Here is a 24,098-nt window from a genome sequence, read left to right on the forward strand (position 1 = left end):
CTCATATGATGTGAACGGGAGACGTGACCCTTCACCAGTGGGAGCCGCTAATGATGGTACACTGAAGGAAGTCAAGTAACTTTACATATGGGTTTCCAACAAGGAGTATATGCTGTAGAAACATCTCCAAGACCTCAGTAACTTGCCAGAGCCCAAAATAGTCCCCTTTGGGTCTCTGCTGAGTTGGTATACCTCTATGCACTATACTACAAAGCGGTATTCTGCATATTACAGTATACTTCTTACACGTGTGTGGGTGTACATACTCTCATAGGAATTTAGTTTGACCACGGCTGCCGGACATTTATGAAGGAGTAGGAGTGAGGGGTTCGGCCGACTGACGCAACAGCCCCTTTAAAATGATCATGCTGAGTTTTTGGCAGGGTTTGTTTTCCCCACAATGTGGAGATGAAAGAAATAAAATCTCATTCAGGTTGCTGAGACAGTAAAGCGTACCATTTTCTGCTGCGTTTCCACAAAGACCAAAACATATCACTATCAGAATGGTGGGGGTCTGACTTTTGGCCCCATTTGGATCTATGGCTGCACACAGTGCACAGTACATTTTGCAGTGGCTGTGTTGGGTACTACAACGTGACCTATTAAGTTGATGAATATAGAGTGAGGCCATGTATCAGACAAACCCTAGTGTGTGGGAATAAAGCCGGCATTCTGTGCATGTCTACCGGCCCTGGCTCCATGTAACACATCCTAACGGACAATGCACTGCCACAAGGCGCCAGCAGCAGCATTGGCCAGCTCCAGGAAGACACAGTTGCCATAGTTACAGGCTATGTCTCTTCTTAAGTACTATCGCTAGCCCTGACACAGAGCACCGCCTCCACACAGCACGCATTCACACATGAGCTAACGCGTTATCACTATCGCAGATAACTATTTAAATTTTAACAACTGTCGCTGTCAAAACAGAGGGTTGCGTCACTGCCGCAAATGACGTCACTAGCCCTTCCTAAGGTCCGCGCATGCGCCCGAAGTCTCTAGAGGACAATACTCACTGCGCCATCACAACAATAGTGAAGGCGAAAGCAACAATGGCAACCCGCGTATTACAGACAGCAGACAAGAGACATAACCGGAGAGCTGGAGACAGAGACTGGGGAGCGGCCACCGGAATCCGACAGCTCGTAACACAGCTCGCCCTCCTCCGCTTTCGAGAACCTTCTTCTAGGCACAGCCATCCCTTGTGACGTCAGTAAGCCAGTAGCCAATCACAGGCGACAGGTCTGTTTCCAAGTGCCAGCTTGTAACGACTGGTCCCGCCTTTTCCGTGACGTGTGAGGAGGGAGGGGGCCTGCGGACAGATGTGTAGAAAGGAGAATATGTCGTTAGTGGGGGCAGGGCTAGTAACTGACAGGCTTAGCTACTGGATGTTGTGCTGTATATGATGCTGGGAGAATAGAGAGAATGTGGCGCCCCCTCTGACAAGTCGTTAGCGTTGCATGTGTCCATTGTTACACAGCCCCCTCCCGTAGTCTATAGGTGCAGACGCTTTGCTATGTATGGCTTGTGAGTGACAGTTCTTCGTCGCCCCGCCCCCAGCTCGCCCAATCCCGCTCCGCCGGCCTGGCGTCACGTGGTGTGTAGTGCTGCGTCCAATCCGCTGTGGGTCGCTGAGGGCTGTGTGCTGGGAGGCGGGGAGCGTGTAGTGAGGGGGAGGGCGACAGAGAGGGAAGAAGAGGGGTGTGAGCGCTGCTGTGAGGAGACTACCTGGGGAGTCATTGCCCTGCACCCCGGCTCTTACCCCCAAACCACTGTGTGACGGGTGGCTAGCAGAGCGGGATAGCTTGTAAGCCTTGCAGCGGGTAAGTAGCTGTGGACGGGTCACATGGGGAGGGGGTGGGTAAAGCTAGGCCGGGGAATATGGCAAAGGGGGTGTCAGGAGGCTTCCCTGTGTTGTTGTGCAGTGCACATGCCATGGTACGGCGGTGTGGGGTGTCCCTGCTGGAGGCCTGCTTGTCTGGGTGGAGGCCTGGCACTCCCGGTGGTTAGCAGGCCTGGCAGTGTGTGCAGCTGCTCTCCACACCCCCTTCATGGCAGTGTCTGCCCAGGTGCCCGGGCATGGGAGTTTATGGCACTGATAACCGCTGCCCCCTCCTTCCAAAGCTGCAATGCGTGCCCAGCTTCTGCTTGTTTTCCTCTCTTAGTCCATATTCACAAGTAGTGGCTGTGCTGCAGATTTTCCACTCCAAAATTGCTTGTGAAATTTCCGCTGTGTAATTTTTATAAAATCTCACATGCTGAAGAGAGAAATCTTTGGTGTGACTTGCCATTGGATTAGGGTTTTACATCCTAGACGTGTCTATCTATGTCCCTGTTCTTCTCTACAGGTTTTACCCAAAGTAATTCATAGAGTGAAGTGAATTTTGCTTTAAAAAAAAAAACAACCGCCATTTGGTGCTGATTTTCTTGCGGCAAAAAAATCTGCAACAAATGAGCCCTGTGTGAACATACCTATAGACGACGTATTGTCTCCTTGTCTGCTGCTATGAGCTCATTCCACAACTACTGGGGTGTCATGGCTGCGGGGGGCAACGTAAAAACATGTGCTGTACCAGAAGAACAACAACTGGTAATCTGCATGGCTCTCTATTACTACAGTATTTGTGCTCTTTGTCTGGTGTTTAACCTGGCATCCCCGCCGCTATACCCGACTTCTTAGCCGTTCTTATTTATTTGCTGTCTTGTGTATTTTTACTTTCTTGTCTTTGCCCCCAGGAGAAATCTGGGTCACCTGAATGCATAAGATGTTGCCTATTTACCTCTCGAGTGTCAAGAGACAGCTGTCAGCCCCAGAGGATATGTTGTGTATTCTGCTTTGTGTGTAGGGGGTAAGGTTGTATTTGTATGCTGGGCACTATTGTACAGTGCCAGTGGAGGAGGTGTTGTGGCTGAGCGGGCTGTTTTGTTACTGAGGATTGGTCCTGATAGAGCAGCAGGAATGGCTGCTGGATGTGTCACTGCCCATCTGCCTGCAATGCTATGGCTCCAGGCTGCACTCAGCTTCCCAGCCCAACCTTCATGTTCATTGCTTTTACTTTCCTTTTTATTACATCCTTCACAGGTCCTAAGCAGTGAAGTGTCCTAGAGGGCAGCGGGGCAGCCTTTGGCAGGTCCTCAGCATATTTGGCAGCTCAGTCAGGCCACAAATCAATATCATTACCATCTACAACAGTAACATGAGGGGTTCTGTTCATTTATCTTTATATGTGTGAACCCATTTTGTTGTGTTATTTGCTCTTTGGGCATTGCGTTCACATATCTTTCAGTGGTATGGTATAAAGCAAGTGTGAAGAAAGGGGGTGTGTTCCTTCCCTCTCCACAGGCGAGCGTTCGGAGACAATGCAACCCAGGCATGAATGCCGCATAGAGAAGAAGAAATGGCACATCCTAGCAATAAGCTAGCTGGAGGCAGCTTGACATGGCATTGCTTCATGTTCACTGCAGTCATGCCCTACTTGGCTTTTATATAAGCTTGTATCTGGCAAGGAGTTGACTACCCCACCTTTTTCTCTGGTTCGCCTTAAGAATTGTTGTGACTTGAGAGCACGAGAGTTTCCGGGATACATAATAAGGCCAGAAATTGGTTGACAAATACTTTTTCTACAGTCTGCATAAAACTATTATTTCTTGGAGCGTTGCGGTATGTGTAGATTTGGTTTGGATGCTGTTGCCATTTTAGCAGGTGTACGTAGGTTGTACTTGTGGTTGGCTCCTCTGGCATTGGTTTTCTAGTATTGATAAGGTTTCAAAGTAATTTCCATCAATAACTTTGCAATGCCGTGAGATCTAAATATTCCCAGGCTAGTAGATCAATGCAGTCATTTTGTCTCATGGGTATTTTTTATTGAAAAGTCTGTATGACACCTATGTATACTGGGCTGTAACTTCCCTCTTGTTTTCTTTGAATTCATTGCAGGTTTTGGCAAAAAGTTCTGTATCTAAAAGTGGCAAATAAACAACACCAGATACAACTTGGCTTAGTTCAGTAACCGCGTGAAATTGTGAATGGAGTGTGTGTGTGTTGTCTTGTGAAGTGAAGCACCTCGTTGTCATTACAGCGCTATGTGGTACACTACCATGTACCGATGTTGGTGAATGTGTCTGTCCTGTGGTTACAGAAATATCCACTTGTGATGGAGAAGACCTTATGACCAAATAAGCCATTCATTGCCCAAATGATGTTGAAGGAAATCTTGTATCAGGTTGATGCTGCCTGCCCTATCTGAGAACAGAATAAGGCCTGTGCTCATATGGTGCGTTTTTGATTGGTGACACTGTATACCTGAGATGTGGCCATAGCCATATTCAGTCTCAGTGCTTGTGTAGCATTACAAGCTTTTTGACTTTATTGTTACTGTACAGCCTGAAATGTTATCCAGCTAAAATCTGTGTTTTGTGTACTCAGTACTGAAACATTGTCAGCCAGGACAGTGGGGCACATTTATGAAGACTGGCATACAGGGCATAATAAATCAGCCTCATTGTTTGTCACCACCCGTAGGGGCTGATTGTCAACCAGGACAGTAGGGCACATATATGAAGACTGGCATAAAGGGCATAATAGATCGGCCCCATTGTTTGTCACCACCCGTAGGGGCTGATTGTCAGCCAGGACAATGGGGCACGTTTATGAAGACTGGCATAAAGGGCATAATAAATCAGCCCCATTGTGTGTCACCACCTGGAGGGGGGGGGGGTCACCAGATGCCAGGATATAAACCCAGCCCTGCAGATAGGTGAGGGTTATCTGAATAAATCATGTTTTCACTTTGGCCTCTTTTGCCAGGATAACACTTGTTTTGTCAATATGCAAATTAGCTCTTTGAAGCAAAGCTGGCATTCTGGTTGTGCCGAAGAGGTAAGTGGTAACACCCTCATTGCTCCAAAGTGATCATTTGCATAGTGACAAAATCAACAATATCTTGGTAAATATGAGGCACCAATTCACAAGGAAAAAAAAATCCCCATTTGATTCAGGTAACCCTAACCTATGGATCTGCAGGGCTGGGATCCTGTGACAGACTCCCGTTTAACCTGTAATAGCATGCAGTTTTTAATTGCAGTAATGAATAGTGTATTTCTACTATGTCTGTAAAGCAGAAGTTTTCAATTTGATGGCCATTAGCTTACTCATTACTTCAATTAGAAAAGCATTCAGTTATTGATTTATAAAAGCGCCATGTAAACCCAGCCTAAGGCAGAGTTTACATGGCGCTTTCCTACTCTAGAACTGTATGCAGTTTTTAATTGTACTAATAAGTATCACATGCCAGTAAAGCAGAGGTTTTCCATTTAATGGCTCTTAGTATACAGGTGTAATGTATAGTAACATGTACCACTTATTAATGCAGTAAATAACTGCATGCAGTTGATCAGTACAGTATTGGGGTTCATTCACACGGAGTAAACGCGTTATTTTGGCAAAATACACGTGTAAACAATACACGTGTAAAAATAAGACTCCCATTGACTTCAGTGACGTTTTACACATGTATTTTGACGGGTTTTTTTTGTTTGTTTTTTTTTTTACACGTGTAAAAAAAAAAAAAAGTCAATGGGTTTCTTATGTTTACAGGTGTAATTTGCCAAAATTAAAGCGCGTTTACTCCGTGTGAATGGTCCCTTGTTGTGTAAATTCTGCCTAAGGTAGTGATAGACACCATGTTTTTAGCTAGGAATGCTCGGAATCATGTGTGGGGCCCTCCCGATGGTGGTTGACAGTTGTCTCCCTACTACTTTTCAAAGGGAGAAAGCTGTCAATCAGTGGTAGTTGGGCTTTGGGATACAGCAGTGTATGTATATCATTGAGAGGACACTCCAAGACTGCACCTACAAAACTGTGATTTTGGTTAACAATACTGCAGGAAAACAAGTGGGCTCGTTCACATCTGCGCCCGGTCTCCGTCATACAGGTTTCCGTTTCCTGCACAAAACTGAGCAGGAGACGGAAACCTGCAGGACTCTTTCAAACCCATTCATTTGAATGGGTTTGAAAGATGTCCGGCGGTGAGCGTTTTATGCTCTCCGCCGTGAAACCGTTTTTGTTTTTTTTAAAATTGGACACAGAGTCGGACATGCAGTACTCTGTGTCCGATTTAAAAAAAAAAAAAAAAAAAAACGGTTTTGCGGCGGAGAGCATAAAACGCTCACGGCCGGACTCGCTCTGACAGCTTCATGCAGAAGACGGAAAGCTGAGAACGGACTCCGGGCGCTAGTGTGAACCCAGCGTAAGGCTGATTCACACTTACGCAGAAGTCTTCGTGGCAGAATCTGCTAAAAAATTGGTGGAGAGAAAAGTTCTGTAAGGAGGACTTTTCTCTTCGGTGGGTCAGTATAAAATTGATGGACCCCATTATAGATTTTTAAGGGGACAGGGTCTCATCTTTCAGGTCCCTATGTGGACCCAAAGAATAGAAACCTATACGCTAGTGTGAACCTAGCCTTAGTGAGCCAGTGCTGCCGTCAGCGTCTGTGTCACTACTTTATGGTACCTTCAAGTATGGAAGCATAAACCTGGTTTAGACTAAGGTCCTATACTGCGAAACATTTAATTTTATTTCTGCAGCAGCCCAAAACGCTGCATTTTCACAATGTAGAGCCTTAAATTGGTCCCCCTTGATATAATGCTTGCGGACAACCCATTGACTTTACATATCCAGTCCGTCCTCTCTTTACACTCCAAGGACGTGCACCTGCAGAAGCATGGGGCTAGGCTCTTACTATAGCCAGACTTTCTATAGAGAAGACATTCCTGATCACTATGTACACAGCTATGGGAGATGCCATAATGCCGCTCCACTATCAGACAAGAACTGCATGAGTTTCTGGGTCCTATAGGAGGCAGCATAGGCGGCATGTATTGGTCCCAGTTATGGGAGAAATAAGCCAAAAAAAATGAAAATCCCATACCAGAGAGGGTGAACTATTTTAATTTTTAATTTTTTTTTTGTGGCATTTTGTGCTATTAAAAGTAGAATCTTTTTTTGTTTACATTTTCTTTTATATCAAAATAAAAACAAAAAACATGGAAAAACTAAATCTAAGAATAAAACCCTATGTGTCACCGAGAAAAGCAGCAAAAAAAAATCTTTTAAACAGCCCAAGGGGACTGAAAAAAGTTAAAACCGCGTGTACGAAAAGTTACAAAAAATTGTCACTAGAGGAAATGTCATTCTCCTGAAAGGGGTTGTCTGATTTCAGTAAATAAATGTTATTGTTTGTATAATGAAATGTTGTACAGTTTTCCAGTATACGTTCTATATCAATTCCTCAGTTTTCTAGATCTCTGCTTGCTGTCATTCTTTTTAATCCATTTCCAGTGGATAAATATGAGTCTGTGATGACACCATTATTATTTACTGACAGTAACAAGGTTGATAAGTAAAGATCTATAAAACTGAGAAGAGCTGATACAGAAAGTATCTTGGAAAATCATATATAATTTTCATTACTCAAAACAATAACTTTTTATATGCTGAAACCGAACAACTGCTCTAATACTTTGCGTTTAGCACTGGTCACTACTGCACAGAGGTATTATAGTTGTGAGAAAGGTGGGCTGGGGTCATACATACGGTAGTAGACAAACTGCTGAATCACTGTCATGAAAATTCAGAGCTGTGCTTTCTTAAAAGCTGCTTCCACAAAAAATTGCCCAAGGCGCCACATTGCGGAAATGCAGCTTTCTTTGTTGCGTTTTTTTGAGCCAAAGCCAGGAGTGGATTGAACAGCAGGGAGAAGTATAAGAACTTTTTATAGAGTTCCCATTCCTCTTGTTGCCATCCTTGGCTTTGGCTCAAAAAACCGCAACAAAACTGCAACCAAAAAAAGGCTGTGTTTCCACAACGTGAGACCTTAGCCTAAAACGGGATTTTTTTTTTTAATTTTTTTTTTTAAAATTTTTGCAGCAACCCTCCTGAAACTTTGACTTTTACATTGAGAAGGTTGATATTAATTAACATGCTTCAGGTTGAAAACATGCTGCAGAGGTGAGGTTGTGCTGCAGGTATTTTTCAGTCACCTGAGTATGCGAGCCGTGAATGCAGCCTAGGATTCCCATGTGGAAGGGTTGGGTCCCTACAAAGCTACCAAAACATATGAGAGCATGAAGGTGTTTTCCCCATTATAGCTGCGGATGAGTTGCCTCACTATATATATATATATATATATATATAATGTTTAGCTTGAGGCTAGAGCAACACGTAGACTTTTGACCAAGTGACATTAAGGTTGCAGATGTTGCGCTACCAGTCAGCTAGTTGTGTAGTCATGCACAAACCCAGGAAGTTTGGTTTTCTGCTGACTGTTGCGGCACCTTGTCAGTTGCAATGTGATAAGATGAATGTTATGTTGCATGTCTGCATAGTGTCATGCAGCTCTAGTCTATACCTATTACACGTTTCTAGGCTTGTAATAGGTGGGTGTCTGTGGCCTATGACCACCCCCCACTTCCTAGAGGGAAAGCCCTGTGCAGCTTTCTAAGGGCCATGTCCCTTTGTAGTCTGACATGGAAATTTTCTGTTTCTGGCAATGTGCTGTAAATACCCATCGCAATGAATCAGAGGTTTCTGACTACATACTATATGAAGACTTCCAAGTCAGGAGACATTGGTATATGATACACAGATTGCTCAGCAATGGTGTTTTTTCATAAACCTAGAGATGTTCACAGTTGAACCTGTCCCTTTAGCTTAGCCTTTTGTCTCCAGGAAAGGTGAAAGCTTATTAGATTGTAAGCTCCTGCGAGCAGGGCCCTCTGTCCCATTGTGTGAATTGACTTTCTTTGTAGTGTATCTTTCTTGTCTGTATTTGAACCCTACAAAGTGTACAATGCTGCAGAATACGTTGTTGTTAGATAAATAAAATGTATTATGTATTTTCCATCCCTCCAGCTTAGTACGTTGTCTTATTGTGGCCACTATACCGTGGCATAATGCTGGCTTCTGCCTTCATGCCTGCTAGCCCATTATACAAAGATGTACGTTGCTCAGTAAACAGAAATCCTCAGAACTAAATGAATGTTATTTCCCATTTATCTTTTGTTTTTTTTAAAAAAAAATTAAATTCATTAATTCTAAGGGCTGTGGGCCGAAATATCACAATAAGTAATGTTGGTAGAAAATAGTAACTGCACAGGAGAGAAATTGCTCGGTTAAGCGAATGGCTGCCTATAAAGGATGTATATGCATACATAAGCAGTCTTTTGTTCTTTGCAAGGTGGGAATGCCCCTAGAATTTTTTGCTGCTATGCATCTGCTATCGTTGTACTTACACTGTGTGCTGTGCTATCCTTTGTTATGTGCTAGAGCGTTAGACTGTTTAGGATTTATTTATTTTCATTTTAGGAAATACATTGTAGATTTTTGGGGGCCTACTTGAGATGTCGTACAAAGGTTATGTTGCTATACAGCCGAGCACATTCATTGTGTTCTTCTATATCTGTTGCTTTGTAATTTCTTTCTGCTCTGCTGTCTCCATTGCTTTGGTTTTTTGAGGCTTTCCAGCTTTGTACAATTGTTACCCTTATGGAATGTTTCTGTACATAGAAGTGAATGTGTCTATAATGTATTTGCTCCACATTTCTATCCTTACACATGTGGCACTGCAGCTGTTCGGTGTCCTTCAGTTATTTCAGCAGTTTGTGAGCTCCTAGCTCGGCTTCATCTGTGTAGTTTAGGATTATTTTTTCCTCGCTGACATCAGTACAAGTAGTTGTAAAGTCATCTTTTCAGAGATATATTTGCCGATAATGTCGGCATTGTTGACCAGGGTTTATTGCTGTGATTACTTGTCTATAGAAATGCTCAGAAACAGCTATTACCCTGAAACCTCCTTTTGAGCAGCTTTTGCCAAAACAAAGTTGTTTTGCAATAAACGTCTTGGAAAATGCATTTTCGTTTTCTAAACTCAACCTATAATCCCGGTTTTATTGGTTTGTAGACTAAAGGCAGGGGACATGCTTGCATCCAGTAATCCTATAAGAGAATATTCTCAATATGCATGCAAGTCTGTTTATGTAGCATGTACATGGATTTCTGCAAGCTCCATTTAGATGAATAAGACAGTCCAGACAACATACCATATGTAAGCCCTATATGGGTCTGCCCAACAGAAAATACAGAGCTCTTGCTGGCAGTCAGGTGTTGTAAGAATGTCAATATGGCAGCACATACTAGTGTGTCTAGTCCATGTCACTCTTAGCTGTGGTTCTTGTGATGTGCACAGATATACCTGTTTTTTTTCTTGGGGGTCAGTTGTATTCTTGTCAGTGCAGTAACATGCAGTACTACGTACAGGAAGGGACTGTCAGATTGTACTGAGACAGACAACCAAAATGATACCTTCCCTGTTACTTAAACCTATAAACACGTTTCTTATTATGCATCTGAATAGACAGGGACATGAGGAGTCCCTTTACTTTGGGAGAACACACCTATACATGGCACCTGAACAGGCTTGGTCCATAGACCCTGTGGACATAGTAAAGGGGCTCTGTTATATGCACATGGATTGCCTCTGAGTTGTATGTAGCTGTAATAAAGCATCTGTGGACTACATTTTGGGTCCTACTGTACCTGTCTATGTCTCAGATTCCCGTACAGAGCAAGCCATTATATTGCAGACTCTGATATCATGCACAGAGCCGTGTGCATGTGGCTGGGCCATGACTAAACAGCATGGATGGCAGTAGCCAGAATAAACATGACTAGCATAAGGCACAATACAAACTTGGGGGAAATAAAATGATGACTTGCTCCAAGGATACTGTATTGCTGAGATTCCTCTCATAAGAATAGAGTCAGGGCCAGTTTTAGGTGTCAGGGGGGGAAAAGTTGCTGACTCAAACTTCACAATAAACCAACAAGTCATTTCTTGACTACTGAACCCTTTTGTTAAATGACTCAAGTACTGCTACGTCTGTGCCTTCACAATCGGGTATTTGTTTTGACTCATTCCATATTTTCCATTCATATTTATAAAGTGTCACTTATTCTAGGTACACACCTGCGCTCAGGTTTCCGTTCTTCGGGTCCGATTGGAAACCGTCGGGTTTCCAAATGAAAAATACAGAGAGAAAAGTCCTTGTTGCAGGAATGGGAGACGGAAACAGAGCGCTGGTGTGAATCCAGCCCTAGAAAAAAAAAACATTGCAACCAGTTAGAGCTCAGCTAACTTTTTGCAACGTGTCTTGAAAAACACCTGAAAATCTGTTTCCTAGATTTCTTTAGACCCAGTTTATGTTTATATTGTGCTGAAGAAATCTGCCACACAACATAACAAAGATGTTGGATAATGCATACACATCGGCTGGGATCGACAGGCATGATTTTAAGCTGTATTCTGCAAAATCTTTCCAGGGCTGCTTCTACAGAAGGTTGAATTCCTTCTATGGCTGCTGTGATCTCCAAGCTACATGTTAATTTTTTTTATTTCAGTGCTATGGGCTTACTCACCATGACATGCTCCATCAGACTCTGCATTACTGAGCTATTCTCCCCTACAAGTATTGTTTAGAAGGGAGAACAACTATTCTAATCTGGGCTGCAGAGTCTGGGCCAGTATTACATTACAAGTTATTGACTCCAGCTTCACAATAAAACAATTTAATTTTTTTAAATTATATTATGCAGTTTTTGGTATTGGGTAATTAATTAAATGCAGAGTTTGTTACATATTTACTTTCATAGGAATTTAATTACTAGCTTTTTTTTATGCATTACAGGAGCTGTACTACTTCTCTGATCGTCGCTGTCATCCATTTATGAGAAAGTCAGTCAGTAGTGTGACCTACTGACACCACAGCCCTGCTTGTAACATGCAGCATGTGAAGGAGTACTGGGTTACATGCAGCTCCTCCATGCTCATGGCTTTTCTGAAAATTAGCAAGCGCAGCACTATACATTGTATAGCAGCTCATTTAAAGGGGTTTTCCAACCCCAAATCAAATTTTTATACTGTTGTCCTGCACAGCAAAGCCATATTAGAACAAATCTCCGCCCACATTCCATGTTATGGAGCTTGTATTACATCCTGCAATAGGCAGTTGGTGATAGATAGATAGATAGATAGATATCCTATCCTTCCTCCTACTAATCCTATTCTAGTATTATTATATTATATACTAATATTATAAATGTGAAAGTTTGGATGTTTGTTCCTCAATCACGCCTATACCGCTGCACAAATTTCACACACACATAGAATACGGCCGGAATAGAATATAGGCTTCTTACCGTTCCCATGGGTGGCCAGGCGTCACAACCGTGAGCACCGAAGTTCATTTGGGACTAAGTTTGAGGACCTGATATGACGTCATCACAGGCCCTTGAAGCGCTCGCCAATTGGTGCGCGCTATGGTATGGAAGGATGCAGCCCGGCACAGCGCGGAGTGAAGAACATGGTGCCTCATGTGCGGGATCTCCGGCACAACGCTGCCATGCTGCATCACCTTTGTGGCGCTCGGCAAGTCCAGCGGCTAGGGACAGTCTGCACCCCTGACAAGAGGCCTGACACTCCCAGCTCAGGTCCGAGGCGGACACGCGGCCTACATCTGCGGAACACCACACGTGGAGCGGATATGCCGGCTGTGTGAGTATACTGGGGAGAGGGGTTTGGGGCCCAGGGAGGTGCACAGGGCCGCAGGGCTGGGGGGAGAAGAGGGGCACACGCGGCGGGTTTGGGAAGAGGGACAGTGAGGTGCCCAGGGCCACAGGGCAGGGGGGACGCGGAGGAGGAGTTTGGGGGCCCACTCAGGAGGGGTGGGTCGCGCAAGACGGCTTTCGATGGGGGGGAGGAGTTCACGGAGTGCCGTGCGGGAGGGGTCGGCACAAAAGAGAGGTTTGGGGGTCAGTGGTGGTCCGCGAGCGCAGCACCATCGTCCTAATATATATATATATATATATATATATATATATATATATATATATATATACACACCCTATTACTGCAGAAGAGAGGTATTGCAGTATACTGTATTAGCATTCAAGCCCTCTAGAATGTAAAAAAAAAAAAAAAAAAATTCAATTCAATTTTTAATATAAATAAAAAAGAAAAATGACACTTCAAATCACCCTCTTTTCCTAATTTCACAAAAATAAGCAAACAAATAAATGAGGTATTGCTGTATTATAAGGTGCAAACAACTATTTTCTTAGTCATTTCTAAAGCCAAATTTTGGGTAAGGAGAGGGAGGGTTTTGGTTTTTTTTTTAATTTAAAATATAGCAAAGAAAGGGGCAACTCAGTGGCTCAGTGGTTAGCACTACAGCCTTGCAGCGCTGGAGTCCTGGGTTCGAATCCTGACAGAGACGACATCTGCAAGGAGTTTGTATGTTCTTCCCGTGTTTGCATGGATTTCCTCTCATATTCCAAAGACATACTGATAGAGGAAAATGTACATTGTGAAACCTATATGGGGCTCACAATCTACATTAAAACAAAAAAAAATAGAAAATAAAAAACTATTTATGTATTTTCCCTTCCTGATTCATCATATGAAATATTATTCTTTTTATCTTGCAAAAAACCAGCCCTTCTAAGGCTTTGAGTGTCTGTGTAATTGACTTAGGGCTTATTCACAAGACTACAAAAACACAGATGTTTTGTGAACACTTTGCTTTCAGTCTGTCTATTTACATGTCCGTTTTCTCGACTGTCTGTCTTTCATGGCCATTCAAAAACTGACATGTACTATCTTTATCCGTGAAAATGGACATGAACAGGTTGTAAATCAGATTAGTATGGCTATGACAGGTGGGAACCAGACTGATCACAAGAAAATGGCCACAGCACTTGACTTTTTCTAGCAGACCCATAGAAATAAATGGAGTTAAGCACGTGCCTGGGCAGCTGGTGGAAAATTTATAACAACACACTTATCCCCTATAAATTCCAGGTCATGAGAATAAGTTGTTTGGAGAGAAACCCTTATAATGCTGAGGCCACACGCTATGGAAAAACAGTGGCTGAAATAAAAGAAGCAAAACTTACAACAAAATAAGCTGCTTTTCTGCACCATGTGGCATCAGTCTAAGGTTGTTTCTGATGGGTGTATAATGCTTTCATCAAGTGGTTTCACAACAAACTTGCATTTATGCTACATGCTACTGCCAAAAATCCCTTTTTTTTTTCTCTAGCATGGGGGGGGGGGACTGTTATATTAGTCTGTGTATGTTTGTTAGTAGCTCACAAGCTTTTGTAGATGTACCTAGTATGTGTAGCTATGTGTATACATCCTAGGCACACCTTGATCTATTATTAGAATACAAGTATATAGACTATTGTATTTAATTACAGCCGCAAAAGTTTCTGCCGTATTTTTAAGTCTGTGTTGTCACAGTGTTGCAGGATGGTGGCTATAATTTGCTACTGTGCAAACCTTTGCGTTGAATGCTTTAAGAGCTTGTATAACTATTAGAAGGTGTGACTTATGTTTTTTGTTTTATCTTGTTACTTCTAAACTTTCAGATTTTGTGTCCACATCATTTCAGAGTTCCAGAGAAATATGCTCGCTCTTGAGGGAAAAACACTAGCTGTATCCATAAGGGGTTAAATTCTACCTCCTATTGTGTGCATGCTTAAACCTCTATGCAAAACTATTATTGGGGTACACTTAAAGACCTGTCACCTCTCCTGTCATGTCTGCCATTGTGCAATTTGTTTTCCCCTAACACAGAGTGATTCAGAAAGAATAGTACAGAATTATAACCTTGGTATTCATGAGCAGGGAAATATAGCACAAATTTATTAGCATGAAAAGACATTGCTATATATACAATACAAATGTTAGATGTGATTTCCATTGTTGACACTTGGGTGTTGCAGATTCTGTGAGTGGGAGGATACACTGGATAGTTTTCATTTCCAATCTAATGTTTTGGTAGTGTTTCTTTGGCTTATCGGTGAACATCCAAATGGAGATGTGAAGGTGCACGTTGGGCAGATCTCTGTCTGTGGCAGAAACCAGTCCTTTCACCTGTGAAGGTAGAACAGTTTCCTTGGTAAAAAAAAGAAGGGACTATAGACTTTGGACTTGCTTTTTGCACAGAGCATGCTCAATACAGGCCCACGATTTTTCAGAGCCCCAAATTGTAACGGTGTGTCGGTTGACCTTTCCACTGAGGTGGCATCTTTGACCATAATCCTGTCACAAGGTTTCTTTCCAATTGGCCTGTTGAGGTAATGGAAAAGTCACGAGATTTTAGTTTGTTGTCTGTTCTTGGCTCCTGAAGACGGTGTATTCTGTATGACTTACAACACGCATGTCTTCTTAAGATACGCCATACTGAGATTTGTGATTATCTGTAGTTCTTCCATACTAGTCAACCTTCTAGAACTACGCTCGGCTCGTACCCGCCTCATATCCTGTTCACTGCCTTTTCCAAAGTCTTTGGGCAGCCCAGACTTTTCCCATGACATAAACATCCAGTGGTTTTGAATTGCTAACACGAAATGCAGTTTCAATGTGGAGCACATTAAACAAATGTATTCAGAAAGTTTTGCTGTAGGGTCACAATGGAGCCCTTTCTTGCAGATTCCAACATGTAAAAAGCTTTTTCATCAGTGTTTTATGTCACACTATGTAAGCACATTTGCACATTTTCTGTGATTGGTTGCTATAGGAAACTGAGCTAGTCTTGCTTTGTTAGTCACTCGCCTTTTACCACTGATGTTACTAGCACTAAAGGTTGCTGTTTTTTCACCATTCTTCTGAATTATCTGTATAACAGGTTTTTTTTGTTTTGTTTTTTTAAACAGCTATACCTTGTGCTGTAGCTCTTATTCTGCAAAAAAAAATTTAATTTGGTATCTTGGGTTATCTACAATTTCCTACAGTGATCAGTGCTGACAGTATCACATGTTGTAGAGACACATCCCTCTAGTACAGGGAGTCTATCATTAGGGATTTTGTTTTTTTAAGTAAACACACACTGAGCCTTTAGAAAGGCTATTTAGTCCTACCCCTCTCTCTCCTGCTCGCAGCCATTTTTGAAATATACCATTTTTGACAAATATGTAAATGAAGCTCAGGCAGCACAGCATCATTATACTGTTGAAGCCGTTGCCTTCTGGGCTGTTCCTTCACGCCCCCTTTATACAGATTAGCTGCTCTTGTCAGAGCTGAGCAGAAGGACCAGCTCTGTCCTGGGGAGCCCACTGGACCCAGTACAGGTAGTCTAAAAGTAAGACAGTGTAAACTTAGGGAGCTTTCACACAGAGTTACGCTGCGCTCATTCTGAACGTAAAAACACGTTCAGAATGAGCGCGTAAAAAGCAGCTCCCATTGACTTAAATGGGAGCCGGGATACGTGCGCTACCCATTGAAATCAATGGGAGGCCTTTTTGGTACTTTTCCCTTATCGGGCCAGCATCGCAGTTCAGCAGCAGCATCGGGACATGCTGAACTGCTGACTACTGGCCCTGGATCTGTGTATAAAGGAGTAGCGGATCACAGGATGCCAGAGAGGGGCGCCCAGACCCTGCCCTCACTCGCAGTGCGGAGAGGATGGTGACGGGGTCGGGATGTGGGTTGACTTGGTGATTGTCGGTGGGCACAAGCTTGTGAAGCCGGAAGTCACCCCCTGATGCTCCGGCTGCAGTGACACGCACACGGCATCTGTCACGGTGGCACACCGCTCACACCAGGCCGGGCTCCACCATCCTCTCCGCACCGTGAGTGAGGGCAGGGTCTGGGCCCGCCTCTCTGGTGTCCTGTAATCCGCTGCTCCTTTATACACAGCTCCAGTGCCAGCCAGCATCGGGCCAGTAGTCAGCAGTTCAGCATGTCCTGATGCTGACCTGCGATGGGTAGTGGGTAGCGCACGTATGCTGGCTCTCATTCAAGTCATACGTGCGCACAGTTTGAACGTGTTTTTACGTTCAAAATGAGCGCAGCGTAACTGCGTGTGAAGGCTTCCTTAGACTAGACAGTCTGTAATGCCACCAGATTTATCAAAGTGTATGATGGAGAATGATAAATCTGGCACATCTTTAGGATATCTAGTATAACTTTGCACCATATATTGTCTGGCTTGTTCAGTAAATGAAAATGCCAAGTTAGGTACCGTTTTAGTTTAGTGGCACATCTTGAGTTTTGCTCCCTATTGTCGTAAGCCTCTTCTTTTGTTGAGCCTGGTGCAGAAAGTATCTAAAACGGTTAAGGCAAAGGCCATACACATTACAGTTGTTAGCATCCGGCAGAAAATGGTAACAATAGACACTAACAGAGCCAATAAAGATGGGCAGTATAGTAACGGACGTTATCGAACACTAACGGACATTAATGTGTCCGGGGTTTTTAGACCATGGTTAGAAAGGTGTATGGTATAAATTGCAGTGAAGGTGGTCTTACTGCTTGTTGTATTTATTAATTATCCGCTCCCTTCTGATCCTCAGTGATCAGACCCACTAATAGACACTGCAACTTGTGGGGGCAGTTTCTTATAAGATTCACATGAAGACTCTCATAAACTGAATTGGTGACGCTGACTTCCTAAGAAAAATGCAGCTGGTGTCATTTGCGGCAGAAGCCATCTAATGTTCTTTGGGCCACATTTTTCAAGTGTTTTTAGATACTTTTCCAACTTGTATGAGAGAGGTTTGTGATGTTGCAGAGTAGGAATAGCCCTGTGCAGCAAGCATCGAGTTACATATTTTTCTGGCATAAGCGAAGCCAACTAATAGAAGACTAAACTGTCTAATAATGCATCAGATTTATCAGTCTGCATTTTTATAGAACTTTTTACAGCTTGGGGGTGTTTTGAGCTTTTCTCACATTTCTTAATCTGACTAAGCGAAGTGGAAATGAATAAAACTCAACATATAGCTGCAGTGGCTGGTTATACACATTGCAATGGGCTGATCCAGAATGTGAAACCCTCTGGATGCTATTCAACTATTTTAATCCAACCCGAAGCAGAGGAAAGATCTATCTGGCAATCTGGATATGACAGTGCTAACGTTTTGCATACGTATACAGAAAATGTAATAACTGTACTGAACCAGGAATCCTAGAGAGGGTGTCTGCTGGAGATTTGTTCTCAGTAAGCTGAGATTATTGTACACATCTTGTATAGGAGGCCAGACTTCAAAGAAATCCACGTAGAGTAATAAAAACCTTGGTAAATTGAAGCCATAGAGGATATATATATATATATATATATATATATATATATATATATATATATATATATATATAAAATAAATTTTATTTATTTTTTTACAGTACAGACCAAAAGTTTGGACACACCTTCTCATTCAGAGTTTTCTGTATTTTCATGGCTATGAAAATTGTAGATTCAGACCGAAGGCATCAAAACTATGAATTAACACATGTGGAATTATATACTTAACAAAAAAGTGGGAAACAACTGAAAATATGTCTTATATTCTAGGTTCTTCAGAGTAGCCACCTTTTGCTTTGATTCCTGCTTTGCACACTCTTGGCATTCTCTTGATGAGCTTCAAGAGGTAGTCACCGGAAATGGTTTTCACTTCACAGGTGTGCCCTGTCAGGTTTAATAAGTAGGATTTCTTGCCTTATAAATGGGGTTGGGGCCATCAGTTGTGTTGTGCAGAAGTCAGGTGGATACACAGCTGATAGTCCTACTGAATAGACTGTTAGAATTTGTATTATGGCAAGAAAAAAGCATCTAAGTAAAGAAGAACGAGTGGCCATCATTACTTTAACAAATGAAGGTCAGTCAGTCCGAATAATTGGGAAAACTTTGAAAGTGTCCCCAAGTGCAGTTGCAAAAACCATCAAGTGCTACAAAAAAACTGGCTCACATGAGGACTGCCCCAGGAAAGGAAGACCAAGAGTCACCTCTGCTGCGGAGGATAAGTTCATCCGAGTCACCAGCCTCAGAAATCGCAGGTTAACAGCAGCTCAGATTAGAGAGCAGGTTAATGCCACACAGAGTTCTAGCAGCAGACACATCTCTACAACTACTGTTAAGAGGAGACTTTGTGTAGCAGGCCTTCATGGTAAAACAGCTGCTAGAAAACCACTGCTAAGGACAGGAAACAAGCAGAAGAGACTTGTTTGGGTTAAAGAACACAAGGAATGGACATTAGACCAGTGGAAATCTATGCTTTGGTCTGATGAGTCCAAATTTGAAATCTTTGGTTCCAACCACCGTGTCTTTGTGCGATGCAGAAAAGGTGAACGGATGGACTCTACATGCCTTGTTCTCACAGTGGAGCATGGAGGAGGAGGTGTGATGGTGTGGGGGTGCTTTGCTGGTGACACTTTTGGGGATTTATTCAAAATTGAAGACATAATGAACCAGCATGGCTACCACAGCATCTTGCAGCGGCATGCTATTCCATCCGGTTTGCGTTTAGTTGGATCATCATTCACGCCGTGAGTGAAAAGCCTATAGGAAGATGGTCCTGAATTCCATAGTAATACATTGAGATCCTGAGTGCCGTTTCATTGAAAAATACAGTGAGAATCTGCAAGCCAGAAAGGCGGTTGCGTGAAGCAGTGCCAGACCCCAAATCTGCCTAAACTTTTGCTGTCCGGTTCCTCAGTGAAAGGCCTGTGTAGAAATAGCAGGAGGAAATAAAATGGTAGCCATACATCTGTAGCAGCTGTTGGTTACTCCTCTGGCCCACAGTGTTCCTCTCTGAATACCCTCCCCTTCCTGAAGCCAGTGTAAGTAGGTAGCATACACTTATGTAGTGGTTTAGCTACCCTAAAAACAAAAGTTGTATGAACACCCCATATATATTAGGTGCAGCTACTTAGCCAGTTCACATGGGGCACGTGTGGAGGAAAATGGTCAGGATTTTGAGGTGGAATCCACCTCAAAATCCGCCTCCTCACGATAGAGTCCTATGGGAAGCCGCTAGCATTCTCTTATCCACTAGCATTTTTTTTTTCCGCTAGCAGAAAAAAAAAGCGACATGACTTTTCCTCCGGCGGGTTCCGCCTAAGGAAACCAGTCTATGGGAGGCGAAAAACTGTGTAGTGATTTTTTTGACACAGGTTTTTCAAGATTCATTCACTTCACATTCTATGCCCCAGGTGAAGAGCTATTGGTGCCGGTACCGTAGCTCTTCAGTGTCAGAAGGAAGTTTTTGACAGTCTGTCAGGAACGCCCTTCCTCACAGCAGCGCCTATAGCGCTGTACTGTGAGATCGGGGAGGAATGCTCAATGTCATCGCTTGGTGGTGAGCAACGGCCCCTCTCACAGTACAGCGTTATAGGTGCTGCTGAGAAAAAGGGCGTCCCTGACTCACTGCCAGAAACTCCCTTCTGACAGTGAAGAGCTACGGTACTGGCATTGATAGCTCTTCCCCAAGGGCACAGAACCTGAAAGCCGATAGTGCACTGAATGCAGCGCACTCACTGACGGCTTTCTAGTGGTATATAAAACCGAATGTGCCCCAGATTATGAAAGCTCCTTTAAAGAGGACCTTTCACCACTTTTGGGCACATGCAGTGTTATATACTGCCAGAAAGCCGACAGTGCGCTGAATTCAGCGCACTGTCGGCTTTCCCAATCTATGCCCGGTGTAAAGAGCTTACGGTGCCGGTACCGTAGTGCTCTATGGTCAGAAGGGCGTTTCTGACCATTAGTCAGAGACGTCCTTGTGCCTCGCGGCGCCAATCGCGCTGTACTGTGGAGCGGGGAGGAACTCCCCCCTCCTGCTCCTGATAATGCTCGTCTATGGACGAGCTGTGCGAGCAGAGGGAGGGGGGCGTTCCTCCCGGCTCCACAGCACAGCGCGATAGGCGCCGCGAGGCAGAAGGACGTCTCTGGCTAATGGTCAGAAACGCCCTTCTGACCATAGAGCACTACGGTACCGGCACCGTAAGCTCTTCACACCGGGCACAGATCGGGAAAGCCGACAGTGCGCTGAAATCAGCGCACTGTCGGCTTTCTGGCAGTATATAACACTGCATGTGCCCAAAAGTGGTGAAAGGTCCTCTTTAAGTTTTCTAAATGACTTGTAAGGAAATAAGGTAAGGGTACTTTCACACTGCAGCTTGTATGTCTGTAACATTAGGGTCACACTATTGTTCCAGCCTCTCTGTCCCAGATTCTGCTTAAAAGTGGCAGAGAAAAAATTCCTGCCAAGAGGATTTTTCTCTGCTGTTTTTGGCAGAAATGTGGAGGGCTCCATTAGCGTGCATAGGGTTCATGGGTTTCCTCATGTAACCGCTTTTTAGGCTGATAGGGATTCTGTCTTTTGGGTCCCCAAGTGGATCTGAAGGACTGAAATCGAACAAAAGCGTGAACCTAACATGAGAATTTACATTGGAATGATGTCCTGTGAATAATATTATAGGGCCACTGTTGCGTCACCTTGTGATAATGTATAGTGTGTGAAATTATTTTTTTTTACTGGCTGCCTCTGTATGATAGCGGAAAGAAAGGCATATCAGAGCGACCAATCGAATAATCCTTTAGTTTACACTGGGTGAATGGGGTCTGTTGACAAGATTGACAGGGGCTAGGAACTTATGTCCAATGCATTGTGGAAGCAGTCTAGTTGGGAGGAGCGCGTGCAGGGAATCAGACTCCATGCTTATGTTCTCTCCTGTATTAGCTGTTAGAGACTAAGGCCTCATGTAGGGAGCCTCAGCTGAAAAACGCTGTGAAGACCACAACAAAAACGCATTGTGATTTTTATTTTATTTTTTTCCCCTCCAATGTTTTTTACGTAAAGTCTGCAGAGTTTCTCTCCGCTGTCTTTCTGTCTGTATTATACCTATATAGAAAACACCAGTGTCTCTGCAGGTATAATTGACATGCTGGGATTTACCAATTTCACAACATGTTCTTGGTGACCTGTTCCCTTCAATGTGACTTGTAAAGGAAGATTTTCAGCTTTGTATTTGGGATAAGAACAGTGGGTACAATATATACACACCCACGTGTAATCCCAGTTTAATAGTAAAGGTGTACCATTGTTTTTACACTGCAGACAGCATAGCACCAAATCCTATCATGCTAGGAAGCTGGCTAGCTGCCATATGTTGACGTCTGCTGTTATCATGTTATGTAATTTAGTACCGTCTGTACTCTCTGCTTGTCATTCTAAACAATTTGGTGTATTTGCTATAGTTGGTAACACAAGCTGAAACTTGGCCAAAAATCTGTGTGGGATACATTACTGTTACAGACCCATTCACCTTAATGCTCTATATTGGCTCTTGGCCAATAAATAAAATTTAGTTTTCATTTAAAAGTAAAAATGGCTAGTAAAAGGGTTAAAGCAAACATTCCTACATGACCGACCTCAAATCAAATGTGTCACTATATACTGATCTCAGCCTGGGAATATCTTTCTAGTGAACATTTACATGTCGGTCACACAAACTGCAGGAGTACAATGTGAATAACGTTCTATTCAGCCATGGTTCCCATATTATATAGGGAATATCTCCTACATTTTTTTTTTCTTAAAATACTGAAATATTTGACTTTTTAATAATTATTATTTGTAACTCATTCTGCTTTAGTTGTCTTGATTTGTAAATGTTAGTTTCTTCTATTTTCTGCTATGAATAGGTTTGTACAATGAGCAGCACTTTATTCCTTCTACACCAGTCCAGTTATGAGACTAAGGGTACAAAGCAGGACTGTGGAGTCAGTCAGGTCCAGTTTTGGATGGAGTCTTTAAAAAAGTTGGCTTAAAATGATTATAGTTAATTACATTATACAATTATTAATTGGATCCATAATATGTTTTATATTTACTTTGACAGTAATTGAGACACTAGCCTTCACACGCACGTGTATTGGTGCATTCACACGATGTAATGTGGAGCGCTATCTGGCACGTATACACGTGCCGGCAGTTGACGCGCTCAATATATGTACGCTCCTAACTCCCATTGAAATGAATGGGAGCATTTTGAGCGCGTCATCTGCCGGCACGTGTATACATGCCAGATCGCGCTCCACGTTACATCGTGTGAACGTACCCTATTTTTGCAAAATACACGTGTAAAAATAAGACTCCCATTGACTTCAATGGCATTTTTTTTTTTTTTTACACGTGTAAAAAAACACGTCAAAATACACGTGTAAAATGTCATTGAAGTCAATGGGAGTCTTATTTTTACACGTGTATTTTGCGAAAATACACACGCGTTTACTCTGTGTGAAGGGGCCCTTACACGTGTAAAAATACGCCTGTAAAAAGTCATTGAAGTCAATGGGAGTCTTATTTTTACATGTGTATTTTTACTCCGTGTGAAGGCTTCCGAGGCTGAATTCACACATGTTTTTTTGGACTGGATTTTGACGCGGGACGCCACCTTGGAATCTGACCAAAAAATGCCTGCTGCGGCTGTCACAGCATTCCACTCCGGATTAGACCCAAATGGATGGGCCTAGTCGGGAGTGTCATGCCGTGGACGTCCATGGCTGTTTTAGCCAGGGAATCCGCGACAAGAAAGGCCAGCTTGAAAAGGTAAGTGAACGGCTCTTATTGAAGTCAATGGGAAGTGTGTTGGGTTTTTTTTTGAGGCGGATTCCGCATCAAAATCCGGTCCAAAAACCACCGTGTGAATTCAGTCTTATAACAAATTAGAGGAGCTGTACTGTGTCTGTCTGACAATTGGCGTCAGCCATTTTATGGAGTTGGTAGTTTGGCCTGTCTACTCCACCGCCCTGGTATAAAGCCCCTTTCTTTGTATAGCGCACCCTACTGAAGATTGTACACTTGTGGCAAAAAGTTTTGAGCCTGACACAAATTTTTGTTTTCACAGTTTGCTGATTCATTGTTTTTTTTTTTTTTCAAGATTTTTTTCTTGGTTACTGAACTGCAAGTTTTTTGAAGTTTTTTTGTTTGACAGTTTTCTGATTCTATCATGTGCCCTTTAATGTTGCGCTACTAGTATGTACACACATGTTTGCAGTGCGGGTACCTCGTGTATCATAATGTTCTATTGAGATGGGCATCAATCATCGCCAATTTGGGCCTACAAGTGAATGGGGGTGGGTTGTGTCACGTCTCCAGACATGAGAAGCCCTCTCCTCTAGTTTCCATGCTAATGGGGAAAATTCATGAAATGCTTTCCGATAGCAACCAATAAGTGTTGTAGAAACTGAAAGCTGC

The 24,098-nt window shown here is 43.1% G+C and overlaps 1 protein-coding gene across 6 annotated transcripts in view; it reads left to right on the top strand.

The window, feature by feature from the left end:
* Window positions 1-24,098, top strand: part of ANKRD12 (ankyrin repeat domain 12) — a 110,206-nt gene that overhangs the window by 25,624 nt on the left and 60,484 nt on the right. For 4 of the 6 annotated variants that reach the window (XM_075270663.1, XM_075270667.1, XM_075270668.1 and 1 more), the window contains exon 1: window positions 1,681-1,823. The gene's annotated coding sequence lies outside the window, so the exon portion shown is untranslated. Of the gene's footprint in view, window positions 1-731; window positions 1,243-1,680; window positions 1,824-24,098 lie in introns of those variants that run through there. The other 2 variants (XM_075270666.1, XM_075270665.1) reach the window with 2 other exon arrangements.

Source organism: Leptodactylus fuscus, chromosome 4, assembly GCF_031893055.1.
Source record: "Leptodactylus fuscus isolate aLepFus1 chromosome 4, aLepFus1.hap2, whole genome shotgun sequence".
NCBI classification, from domain to species: Eukaryota; Metazoa; Chordata; class Amphibia; order Anura; family Leptodactylidae; genus Leptodactylus; species Leptodactylus fuscus.